Genomic DNA, 14143 nt, shown 5'->3' with positions numbered 1-14143 from the left:
CTGGCTTGTCATACTGTGGGATGTAGGGGGGAGGACAGATCTGGTCCCCAATCAGAGAAAAAAATAAAGAAATAAAAAATGAAAAAATACATTTCTGCGTGAGCAGTACTAGCCTCTATGATTGGGAAATTACATGCATAGTCTTATTATTAATGTTAAATATTCCAAAGTAGTGCAGCTCAGTGCAATTCGACACTCGTCAAATACGAATGATGCCAAAAAAAAAAAAAAAAAGCATAATAAAAAAGAAGATTAAACTTGGCTGTATTGTCTCCAGTTCAGAGTTACAAGTTGTTACATTTTTTATTCAGCGATGAGTGTGGTGGTGAGATGCTCGCTTGAATCTGTTACCCCACCACAAAGTGATGGCATGCTGCACTGACTGCACTTCATTGTCACTTACACGAATGTTGCAAGTGTAAGAAAGAGCGGTGGTTTGCATATTCAACAAGTAAGGTAACTCTAAAAACGTTATATAAACGACAAAACTTGAAATAAATACCAAGTAGGTTGTTCCAGAGCTGAATTTCTAGTACATAAAATCCTGTTTGAGTTTTAACAGACAGTGTTTGCTTGCTAAGCTATGACAGGAATAGTACAACAAAGAAGGAATTTAATAATGAGAAGACTAACTTTAAAAGATACACGCTAAGATACACACCAGCTGCTGAAGCGACCCACTTTTGTTTCCTTTCCTCAACCCTTCTGAAGTTACATGTTCACACAAGGAGCAAATAATTGTGATGGACTGCAGCACTTATTGCTTTACTTGCAATAGTGCTGATGTGGTGAAGCACTTTGGTTTATGATTAATGGCTTAAGATAATCTTTCAGGAAGCAGTGACCTGTAAGTTTCCAAGAAGCGCATTACACAGTTTTATAGGTAGTGCATTATCATTACTCATCAGAGAGCGGAACTGATGCTTCATTCATTCGACTAGACAGAAAAAGACACTTACGCTATGCAAGCCATGTTATGTCCATATACATATGCATGCCGTGCTCCGATCTTTTTGGCTGGGTGTGGCTGTATAACACAAAGAAACGGAATCAATCATAATAATATAAATACACTGAGCAGGGGATGATAAAAGCATCCGGTGACTGGAACTATGCTGTAGACTCTGGCACATCACTTCCTGAAACTAAATCTGATTAGAGGTTATAATGTATGTGGGCATCGTAGACCTTGATTAGAGCCTGAATCCACAAGGCTGAAGATACTCGTGCAATTATTTTTATGTATTTTCTTATTCCAAAGCTATCACCTTTCACTTATAAAAGGTAAAGTAGGAGAAGAGCACTTACTGCAGCACAATCTATCTAATTACTTGCAGTACAAGCTGAGCAGATGAGATGATCTAACTATCGATTTTTTAAAAATTCTATACACTATTTGGATACTGAGAAATATCTATCGCCTTTAGTTATAATCACGTCACTACCAGTTGTCAGCAGTGTAACAGACAGAGAATTTGACCTATTGACAATGACCAGGCTTCCCAATAGGTCAAGCAATTTTACCCTTCTCATGTGTAATATAAAATGCATTGTGTCACTGTTTAAAAGACAACTAGTAGAGAACAAATAGAGTGTGAAGAATGGGGTTGATTTATTGAGGCACAACAGGCCAGAAGCCAGCCCATCTGACACAGAGCAGACATTTCGGATTCATTTGCTTTGTGTCATTTATTCAGGCAATCAAATAAGCAGTTGGTTGACTCGTAAACAACTCATGGTGATTTAGTGAAGAAGATGGAATCCCACTCTCTCTGCTAATTAAGTTTGAGCTAACAGCAGCTGGAAGAAGAACTGTAAGGTGAATCATCCTGCACCTACACACATGCAGGTCACATGCTTGAAAATCTGCCACTCGGCTGCTTTTGTTGGCTTTGTATGTCTCATTAAATGCCATCTTATGCCAGCACCTGATCACTGCTCTGGTATTGCCAAGATTTGCCCGGGGGGACAGCCCAGCCTATCTGTCTCAAACACACATAAACAAACACATTCCTGTCAAGTAAGAAAAACCTTCATGTTTATCTAACACACAAACAACCTATGCCTCTTCTGTGTCGATGTAAACAAACTGAAAGTGGATGATTTTAGAGTCTTGTTATCCAACGATGGTGGTAAATGTAGATTCTGGATGGACTTAAAATTGCAGACTACTTCAGTAATTAGTCTCATTCACTCCCAATCCAAGTTAATTAAGAAAATGAGTTCACATTAAGGTCATGAGTGCTGAGGGAAGGTCGGTAGAGCAGTTTGTGCCTTAATTATACAAGAAATTATCAAAATTCTTGAAGATCTGGAATACACAGATGAGTCCACAGTTTTTCTCTCTTCTTTTTTTTTTCTCTGCCGCTTAATATCAGCTTTATATCTATTATTTCTATTTTCCCCTCTTTTGATGAGTAAATGAATGGTTGACTGTAGCAGAAAATCCATCACATTAAATGATGGTATTCATCCCTGACTGCAATGCATTAAGTACATGTTTTTTTCTTATGAATGAGTATATCACTTTATGTTGCTTGACTATTCAGTCACCGTGGAATCAGTGCGGCCCTTTAAACCAGAGGTAATAGACCAAAACTTAATGCAAGGCACGTATACCTGACTACTCACACTTACAGACAAATTCGTTAACAAATATCAATCCTCTTTATCAAACTGCAGTCATTTTCACTTCCATTTAGCAGCTTCGCTTTGGTGTGTGTTCAGTGACCTTTTCACTCCAAACAGCAAGAGAATTAAAATAAGAACATTTGCCCCTGGCTGTGTACCCATGAGTTTCTTTCTTTATCTTTACATCAACAAAAAAAAAAAGATCCTTCTAGAGTTTTGGGGGCAAATATTGGATTTGCCCAAGAATTAAATTACCTTAGACTATGTTTTAGCTATAAGCTATTCTTTTTAGAGTTATTCCACATCATTATCTAGCCTAATATCTGACCAAACAGGTTATAACCAGATTCATTTCACCTAAGCAAACTGGATCAATAAAACTAGAAATCTCTGTATGTCTCCTTTTTATATGTATTTTTTGTATTTATTTATCCTTTTTTGTTTTATGGTAACTAATGTTTCATTCAATGTACATAAAACACAAAGGTCACATAATAATGTCACTAAAGAGTGTGACAAATGAAATGGTTTACAAACAGGCTTCCAAAGACCGTGACATCTCCTTTGTTGATGCCAACATGCCTCTGACTCATAGTAGTACTAGTATAGAAAAATCTGACCTGATGATGACTTCATGTTGCATGAGGTAATACCTAGAACTGCCCCACCTTTTCATATTTTTTTTCATAAAACAGTGAATATTAAGGACATTTCTTATTTTTCTTTTCTACTTGTATTGCACTACATCACTAGCAATTCATGCACATATAACTCTTTCTGTCTAGAGATTACTTATAGGGTTTCATCTTTGAAAATTGAACATGGGGTCTATATTCACCCACGGACACACAGACACACGGGGTAAAGAAGCATCCAAGTAAAAACTTAAGCAAAAGGGTGACATTGAAAGGCTGGTGCACAATCTCACACGCCAGCAATTACCCATTAATTGTGTTTCTAGGAAGTAGCGTTCCTCAGTAGCTATTGTTAATGGAGATAAAAAGGAGACAAAAAAGGATAGGAGGTGGGAAATTAAGCGAAAGAACCAAATGGCTAATAAAGGGTGAGTTGTAAATATCAAAGAGAAATGTTCTGAGCCATACTAAATCCATTCTTTTTTTTAAATTCTATGGTCAGGTTGTGTATTGTGATGCCAGTATAAATTCCCTGGTCTCAGAAATATAAAACAGAATACTACATGGAAATTATTTTACTGACGGAGCAGCAATCTTCTATTTGTTTCTCAGCAAAAGGTCTTGCCAGACTGAGTTTACAGAATAGATCTTAGATGCAAAAGAAGGAGACAGTTTTTAAAGACCCAAACACTAAAACCACTTACAAAGTTCTTTAGAGCTAAAGACTCAGGGTTTCTGCAAGGGATGGTGGACTTAGTATGTTTGCACGGGAAGGCTCAGGTGCTTAAAAGGAACAGGCGTTTCACTGGAAAAGTCTATTTGACAAGGAAATAAAGAAAGGATGGAAGACACAAAGGTTTGGGTAGATCGGAAACCAGAATGTTGATTATGACAAAGCGATAACTCCGATTTTCTGCCCCAGTTGCCGTGGCAGCCAGGAGCAGCTGCAGTAGCAGGAAAGCATTTGCTCTGCCATTCCACTCCTTCATTCCCCGAGCCAGTCAATTATCAATGATATGGAAATGCAAGGAAAATCCTGCTGGGCCCACTGCCTGACACAAGCTGGGGCCACAGGAGGGGGAAGAAGTATACACACACACAGAGAGAATAAAACAGGTTGTCTGGTTGGCCTATAGCTGATGTTAAAATCATGGACAGATTAGAAAGGGAAGAAAAAACAATCATAAATACACAGATGCACTCTCACACTTGCTTTTTTTCCCTCAGGAAGCAATCACATTATGTAGCATTCATTCCCTGGAGACTTACACTAACATTAACCACACACCAATCACGCATTAAAATCACCAACAGGTGAAACAAATACAGTAGCGTTGATTGACAGTAGCCTGCTTCTTGACAGTAGCACCTCTCATGATATGTTATCTGACAAGTGACAATGAGCTCTTAAAAGAGATGAATCTAAAGAAAGTGTGTAAGCATAAAGATGAGAGTGATGTTAAACTGTGGTGGCCACATGACTGAGAGCATCACCAAAACAGCAGTTCTGTGAGGACCACGATTGTCATAGAACGTTATTTCCCTGGAACTCGCGTCATGCCACACGCACATGTGGAAAGCACATTGGGTTGCAAAGAAGCTTCTCTGTATTTATATATGTGTATATATGGTATTCTGTTCGCATTCTGTAACTTCTGTTGGTGCTGTGCTATTTGGAAACCGAATTTCCCAGAGGAACCCACCCGAGGGATTAATAAAGTTCTATCTTATCTTATCTTATCTTATCTTATCTTATCTTATCTTATCTTATCTTATCTTATCTTATCTTAGCTTATCTTAGCTTATCTTAGCTTATCTTAGCTTACAAATGTGCAGCTAAACAGAAGGCTGGCTAAAGTACTGTAAATAGTATGCACTGTTTGAATTGTTACAGTTTTACATGTAGAAGCTGTACGGATCCATATCCACTGCCTAAATGTACGTGTACATGTTAAATGTAAGCTTCAAACATGGAGCATGGAGAGGTGAAAGAAGGTGGTCTGAACTGAATCACAAAAGGGGAAAAAAGGCAGCAGGAGGTGCATATACAGGCAGTGTGATGCTTGGGACAACATCTGCTCAAATGGTTGGTTGTCACTGCTGTATCACCCTATTCTATTCTATTCAGTTCATTTTTTTAAATATATAACATAATATATTACATAATATACATTTCCCACATTTCACATGTCATACTGATTGAGGATATGTGGGAATTTATGGAAAACTATGTCTAATTCACTGCCTCACCTTGCAACTAACTTGCGAACTCTTTGTTTTGAAAGGATAATTATATTTTGGTGATATGAGGGGGATGAATTCATATGATCTGCAGTATGCTCTGGAGCAAAGATTTTAGAATTGTATCTTTTGTCGTCAGTAATGACTCAGCATGGTGCTCTGAGAGCGCTGTGACATCATAATGTTTCTTTAATGACCCACACATTAGCAATCTCATTAAAGTGCTCTTCAGAGAACAGAAGCAGGCAAGAGAAACGTTTTTATAATAACACTGATCATCTCTGAGTGTCTGCTTGTCCTCTTTTTATATTTCAGAATAAGTGTTACACTGCCTCTGCTATTTAAGCTGAAATGAAAAGCGGTGTTCACCACACTCTTTGGTATGTATTTTATTGCTTCAATCGTGACATCTGCTAAGACTTACCAGATAGATTTACAGCGAACAAGGTTTATTTCCCAAAGTGTTCACTATAAATTCTCTGTTTGCTTACTGGAACAAAAACTTCTAATGCAAGATATTAAAGTGGAATTCCCTGCATGCAATACTGTTGATAAACTAATCATACAAAACTCCTTGGTCTGAATCTCTACAAATCAAGTGCTACATTCTATTTTCAGCATACATACAGTACTACAGTGTGTGTGGGAAAGTATATAGAAAAAAATATATTAAGGGAGCCTTGGTGAATCATTATTCTTTGATAGCTGCCACAGTTATCCACCCAGAGGGCTTCAGAAGTTTCTGATACTGGAGCGTTCAGGGTGGTATTATGGGGTTTTGTGTGTGGATTCATGTATGTGTGTCTGTGTGTGTGACAGAAAGAGAGAGATTAATTTCAAAAGAGGTCACATGGTGACAGGGCTACAGTCTAGGTGAGTCGGATGTAAAGGTATTTGTTACAATGTAACTTTAACATTTTTTTGCATGGGTGTCTAGGGGGGTGTTTGTGGAGGAGAACACACACACACACACACACACACACACACATATGTATATATATATGTATATAAACACTTTGTTATACATGTGCGTATGTGCGTAATGCAGTGAGCATAGAGAGAAAAATAAGGAAGAGTGAAGGAGTCTGACTGAGTCATACCTTAAACTCTCCATCCAGAACATTTTTGTGACAACTTTAGTGGTAGGAGAGCAGAAGGAGTGTGTATGTTTGTGTTCATATGTATGTGTGTAAATGCGTACACATATCAAGGTATACACCATCCACAAAGGCAGACAGTGAGTCGCACTGAGTCAGATCTCTGTCTCTCTATTAGAATATTTTTGTGACAGCTTCTGTAGAAAAGAGACAGCGAGCTAGAGATGAAATGACAGTCTTGGTTTTACTTATTGCAAGCTCCTGTCCTGTTAGTCGTGTGCATGACTGTCTTTGTGTGTGTGTGTGTGTGTGTGTGTGTGTGTGGGGGGGGGGGGGGGGGGGGGGGGGGGAGTTGTGTGTACTTGGCTGTTTTTGCATGTCTTCTTGTGTTGCTTTTACATTTTCTTAAGAGGTACTTTAGTTAGACAAAAATGTTTGCCAGTCAAAGTGTCACTTCAGCCTACTATATACATACTCAAGTTCATACGCAGCTGAACAAATGAGCAAATACTTTTGGCAATAAAGAGTATATTTACACACGCTTCAACCACAGTCAAGGCTACTCAGATCTTCTGATATGTGCATATTTAATCTTTTGTAATCTTCATATGTTACTTTTCTGCTCTACATATTTAAATTCATCATTGGTGCACTGGGGTTTTGGTAGGTGGTACACTGACCCAAACACTGACAGCTAATTATAGTGAATTGAAGTAAATAAATATATTTCTTTTTGAGGGTGTGTATTGTTATTTATGTGCAGGAATACCTATGTTTGACTTTACTTTTATACAGTGATGCAACTTACAAAATCTAAAGAAATCCTCTACCATTTCTCACCACCCACTCATCTGCTGGTGTAATGTTCCTAACATTAAATCAGTTGCATTATGTCCTTCTGGAGATTCAGCTCCCATCTGCTTGTGGCAATCATCTGTATAAGTACTGGCAGATGTTTTTTTTTTCTTATTGACAAATTTCATCCTGCACTTCTCCCAAAACTCATGGCTGTTTCTTAAGTTGCCTAAGAGGAAGACTGTCTGCTGTCTCACACTGCAAGATGTCCAGTGATACATAGCCTACTGTATCAGTGACTTTTTAGGTAAGTATACATTAGCCTTCACTTAATACGCTGTATATATCCATGCATATACCACTGCACCTACCTCTATATAAGACCAGTCACCCAATCAGCTTGACTGACATGTTGTTAAGATTTTTTAGTCCCTTTGCTCTTCTGCAGTTTTTTGGGACTTACTGTTACCCAGGATAGTTTATTCTGCATAGACTCACAGCATTTATGAGTATTATTCCAAAAAAAATATATAGATCAAACCAATAAACATTTCAGCCTTGTTGGTTGTTTTGCTAAAAGTATAAAGTACATCTCTAGTAAAGCCACTTCAATAGGTTTTCCAGTGGGAAACATCAGCGAGTGTTTACTGTGTAGTAATTAAGAGGCTTGAGTTAGATTTCTTTCATGTCACACGAGAAACTTATTTAAGACTTGAAGATTGTGTCCAAGTAGCAACAAAAAAAGCAGTTGGTCTAAAAAACCTAAAATAGCCAACATGGGACTTAACGGACATGCCTGAAAAGAAACAAACATGTAAACAGTGCAAAGTATTTACATGTCAGTAACATGAGCATCTTATTTCGCCATCAGTTACTCAAAATATTTTACAATTACTGAAAGAGTATATTTGTAAATGTAAAATGACATCTCACATAATATACCCTCTCCATGTTCTTAGTAAGACTGAGAAAAACAAAGAAACAGGTGCTCAGAGGTGTTGATCTGCAGGGGGAATCCAGCAATACAGAAAGTTTCAAATCTGGAGTTCAGAATATCTGACGACTCTAGCAAACATACTAAAACCACGAGAACAGATGTAACCAGGTGCTGACAGAAAGCCATATAAATAATATGTACAAAATAGATCTTAACAAGTTAGTTAGTCAGTTAATCAAACGAGTCACTTCTCAACAAGGAAAAAAATAAAGTGCACATTGTTTATCCTTCAAACCCATCATGTCATTGGTGTGTTGGTGTTTTGTAGGTGAATATAATGACCCCCAACCCTGATAATTAACAACAGTGAATACCATTAAATAAATGTCTTCTTTCTGAGGGTGTGCACTGTGATTTCTATTGCTGCCTACAAAATCTGAAGATTTCCTCCACCATGATGTAGAGTTATAACTAGCAATAACAGAGCAACACAATCCTTCATTTGAACTCATGTTTCAGGAAATCTAATGAATTTTAGTTTCATATCACACAATAACAAAGATAAGCACTTTATCTAGTTACTTCATTTGGAAGGAGCAGTTTTTAATCTCTACAACTGTTTCATTGGTTTGCAATTTTCCATTACGAAACAGCACTTAGTATGATATAATTTTGCTAACGCCAATAGACAGTGTTTTTGTACATCTCCCTCCCACTGCTCTGTCTGAAGTGTGCCTGTGAGAGTTATGCAGTTTAACATCGAATGTTAAAGCTTGTGATTTCCTGCCTCCGCTAGCCATCAAAGGAACACTTCTCTGCTACCATGGACCACATCTCTGTCTTTTTTTCCCTTTTCCTCCTCCAGTATCCCACAAGCAAACTCATTTCTCAAAGAGGGAATGTCAGCAACGCCCTCATAAGTGCAGCTGAAAAAAAGTTGAAAGATTTCCACACACACGTCAGTGCCAATTTTAAAACATGTGTTGTGAAGCTTCAGAAATAGAAATTTAATGTTTTTTTTAATTTCATCTGCATCAAGATCTCAGAGATCTCATGTATTTGTGTGAATCCACGTTTATGTAAACAACAGGCATGTGTGTTTGTGTGTATTATAGACATAAGAAACTGAACTGAACTGAAGAATAGTTCAGTATTTCTATCTCCAACTTAATACCACATTACTGTAATATTTGCAAGATTAAATCAACCGTTGAAAATGAACTTAAAACTGAAACTGAGCTGTTTTATGCTCAGTACCAGCCCAACTATCAGTGTGAGCAATCACTCTCAAAGCGGTAAGGCCTCAGATAACATGATTTAGTGCTACAATTGGTGAAGATGTTTTATTACAATGGTAAATTTAGAGCATTTTACATAATTTTCAACACTGTCATCGTCTCTCTCATACAGTTTACCGAGTATGCTTCTTCTGCCCTCTGCATACTATTCCTAAAATAAAATCTTTCACATATATCATAAATCCTTGGCAGCGTTTGCAGCATAAAAAACTAATTATGTATATGAATATTACACCAGCCACATTGAACCTAGCCCAGGGTTTCTTTGCTTCATACATTCTCACAACCAGGCTTTTCAGTAAGTCATGCCATGATTTAATGTGCCAGCACTGTACAGAAAGGAAAAAAATTCTAGAGGGACTTGGATGTAAATTTGTATTACACATCATAATATTTCCTATTAGGATTGAGCTCCATTCCCTTTTGCAAATCCCACTGAAAGATAGAGCATGAATCACCCCACACAATGTAATTCCAACTCTGCTTGACATCCCAATTTCATTTGACCTCCATTACTAAAAGCTTCCTGTTGTAGAAGGCACTTCATAGTAGTGTGTTAAGCTGCTCCATTAATGTTTTTCATTTCTCTTTCTTCTGCCTTTAAGCATTGAGCTAAACTGTTATGAATTAAATCTAAATCAAATTTTATGCAAATAGGGAAATCAAATGGCACCAAACTTGAAAATATTGCCAGCTCCAAAGCATGGGTTATTGATACTTTGCGGCTAGATGACTCAATACACTGCATCACAGAGTCCACAAAGAGTGACTGACTTATGCACGACACCTTACAAAAAAATCAGTAACTGAGGATCTGTGCATGTTCTGTATATCAAATCATATCATATCTGCCTATTATGTTGTTGTGTTGCTATGACCTGATCACAAACCGGATGGTGACCATTTTCTTCATGCTAAAAGCGTTTTTCTTTCTTTGATAAACAGATTATGAGGCTCCTGAGACAAATTCTTGATTTCTGATAATGCTTCTGATAAAGCTGGCATTTTCCCAGAACATCCACTACGTGCATGAAATTTGCAAACCTTGACTGAAAATGAAACATAAATCTCGAGTTTGATTTCCTGTGCTGCCAACTGTTCCTTGTGACCAGAGGGGCAGTTTGTTAGTGTGCTTCACACTAACAAAACCCAAACAACTACACTGGATCTGTCATGAATCGCTGTGTGCAGGCAGGCAACGAGGACCCAAACGCAGACTTCACAGAGGCAAAATGTGAACTCAAAAACACTGCTTTATTGCAGGCTCAGAAGTAATACAAAACAATATCAAAACTAAACTGGGAGAATTCTAAGTATACGGTGAGACACCGGGAAACACACAGCATGAGGGTACAATGCAACGACGAGTAGGAGCAGACACGGACACTAAATACACACACTCGGTAACAAGGAAGTGGTGCACAGGAGGGAGACACACCTGAATCTAATTGGCCAAAACGAGACAAGGGAAGCAAGACAGAATACACTAACCTGAGACACGGACCTTCAAAGTAAAATAGGAAACACACAGACAGAACTTACAGACAGACTAAGACACACGATACTGATATGGTACATCAAAAACATAAGGATAGGGATGATTAGACAGGAAAGGCGGGACCAGGGCAGGTACAGAGACACTCACCAGACACTAAACAGAGGGAGCACTGAGCACAGGAACCAAAACCTAAGAGCTAGAAATACAAAACAGAAATCAAACCTTAATATACATAAACCAAGATGAAACCAAAGAATAATAAAAAATAACAATACAAAATCCAAAACACTGGGTCACTGACCCAGGACCGTGACAGGATCAATGTGCCAACTCAAATTTCCTTTAATCGCAGTGTTTTACCTTTATTTTTCATACACAACATCATATATTTAATGTTACTAACATCCAGAGAAACCACAGAAGCACAGGCTTGAAGTGTTACCTGTGGCATAATTATGTGATAAAATAAAGTCACATAATTTAGATGAAATGGGTTTTTTTGTATGTATTTTGTATAGTATTTTTTTTTCTCTCTCTTATTTTCTTTTCTAAATGTACCCGTATATTGTTCACATGTTGAAATAAATTACTAATCAATCAATCAATCAATCAAATAGCTGTTCAGTAGAAGTGTTTACGGATATGTAAGATTTCCAAAGGAAGTAAAATGACTGAGACTATAAAAACCATAAAAAGATACCAAAATTAAATTTGCCCACCACCTTCATGAACACAGTCTTCTTAAAAGATATAAATTTTGAACCAGTGGCAAGTCATGTGCCTAGCCTACAGGCTGAAAAGTTGTCAGATTGGGTCAGATTTTTAAAACTGGCACACTGCTGCATTTCTTAAAGTGCAGTCTCTTTATTTTCTTTCTGAAAATGTGCAGTTGCATGTGCAGATTTGTGATCTCACCATGGCCACGATGTGTCACAGGTCATTAAAAACCAGAATTTTTAACCACCTACCCTGCAGGCCAGATTTGGCTCCATGTGACCGTTTACTCTTCCCCCAAATGAAAGTCAAGTGGAAGGGGCCTTTTTTTTGACATACTGTAGAGTGAGCTTCATACAAATGTTTAACTGCAAGTGGTCAGAAGTGGAAGTGGTGCAGCACTGCCCAAGGAAGGGGATGGTAGGGAAATTACTTCAATATGTGAAGTCACTGAAATATCAGCCCTACTGCGCATCTGTTTTTACAGCTGAAAACGATGGATCTCATGTGTGGAGTACAATGCAGATCAAGCTTACCTATGATTTTTTCTCTGAACCAGTCATCCACTTTTGCAAATGAAGACGCATTATAATCCTTACATAGCATTATGTTTTCTTTTACATGCAAAAAGATGCAATAAATATGATCACGTTAATCAATAGCTGTCTGAGCACTGCTGACAGTAAAACTTTATATCACCACGTTTCCATCATTACCAGCTGCCCTGCCTCTGTCTCTCATTTTGTCTCATTTATTTAAAAAATTCAGTGCACTTGGCATGAATACACACCGCAGGGAGCAGTTCAGGCTATTGTCCAATCTCCTTTGGCCATTTATCGCCTTTGTGGTTCTATGAGTCATTAGATTGTTTGGATGCATGTGTTTGTTTATTTTGCTTGGTTAATTAAAATGTCTGCTTGATTTCTTGATTGATTTAGATTATTATCAACAATACCTTTAAAAGTTTATTTAAATCTTTTTTCTGTCAGAAAAGTTATTGAACAAGTACTTAGTGATGAATAAGTTGAAGTTTGTATTATTTTGTTACATAGTTTTGCTGGACAGTGTACACAAAGATCAACTCTAGATCCAACTTGGTCACGACCCTTTAACAATAACAGCCTTGCACAACATAATACAAGCGTCTCACTGACTGTAGGCAAATCTAAACACTAACGATGATGTCTCTAACATAGATATGCAAACAATATACCGGCCAAATAACCTTTAATTTTTCTGTAGCACTTAGTTAATCTCTATAAACATTTGTTAAATCTTTTTGTGCCACTCAGTATGTACAGTATGTTCCAGACAAGCCTTTGCATGCCCAGAGCTCTGTCCCTAGCTGCTGGCCTCACTGAGGCTTCTGCAGCCTCTGAGCTACGGTCATGTGTTTCATGCTCTGATGGCACCAGAAGAGACTCGAGTAAGTCAAACTGCACTAGGATCTCTTGTAAGGCTGCATGTTAGTGTGAGTGTGCTGCAAGTTCCCACATGCATTATGCTTATATAGAAATGTTGTGCTTTACACATTCTTGTACACCAATGCAGAAAATCAGTGAAATTGGTGAAGTACAGTTTAGGGTAGGGCTTATGGTGCCTGCTTTCTAGTTAAAAGACTTAAAATATGTCACAAACAAAATGTGGTGCATGGAAAATATTATACCTTATTGTGATTGTTGAACATGTCAGTGCAAAATCATGTTCATTAATCAGCATTGTTAACAGCATCTATTCTTTTGAGGTTTTCTCCCATTCAGCTACAAAGGCTCTAGTATTATTAGAAGGGTGGGCAGTCATACCATAGATATTCCACAAATATAACAAACATTTGACTATTAAGAAACTTGGGGTTTGATAACATACATTATTTAATCTTGTGTCCTGGCTCTTAGTGGACTGTGGCTGTTTGCACTTGTATTATACTTAGGTGAAAATATTAGAAAATAACTGAAATAAATTATACATTTTTCTGAAGTTTATATTAGTATGCAGGGGAAAGCAGGAGAACTTTCAAATATTTTCATGTCTATCACAACTTCCTTAACCTCCTAGGACCTGCCATCCACATATGTGGACATCACATTTTGCGGTATTTAGACCAAAATACCTAATTTTGCTCTACATGGGCTTGATATCCACTTACGAGGACATTATACTGCTACTGTTCTATCAAAATTTTAAATGAATATCCTCATTTGTGGCTCTCATTTTTCTTAAAAATAAAAATAAGGTAAAAAAAAATCTGAAAATTCTTTGTTTTTACATTCATCGGGCCCCAATATGCCCAAATATCC

The sequence above is a fragment of the Pelmatolapia mariae genome, linkage group LG6, assembly GCF_036321145.2.
Source record: "Pelmatolapia mariae isolate MD_Pm_ZW linkage group LG6, Pm_UMD_F_2, whole genome shotgun sequence".
NCBI lineage: Eukaryota > Metazoa > Chordata > Actinopteri > Cichliformes > Cichlidae > Pelmatolapia > Pelmatolapia mariae.
The sequence above is the reverse complement of the archived record's forward strand: the minus strand, read 5'-3'. Positions refer to the sequence as shown.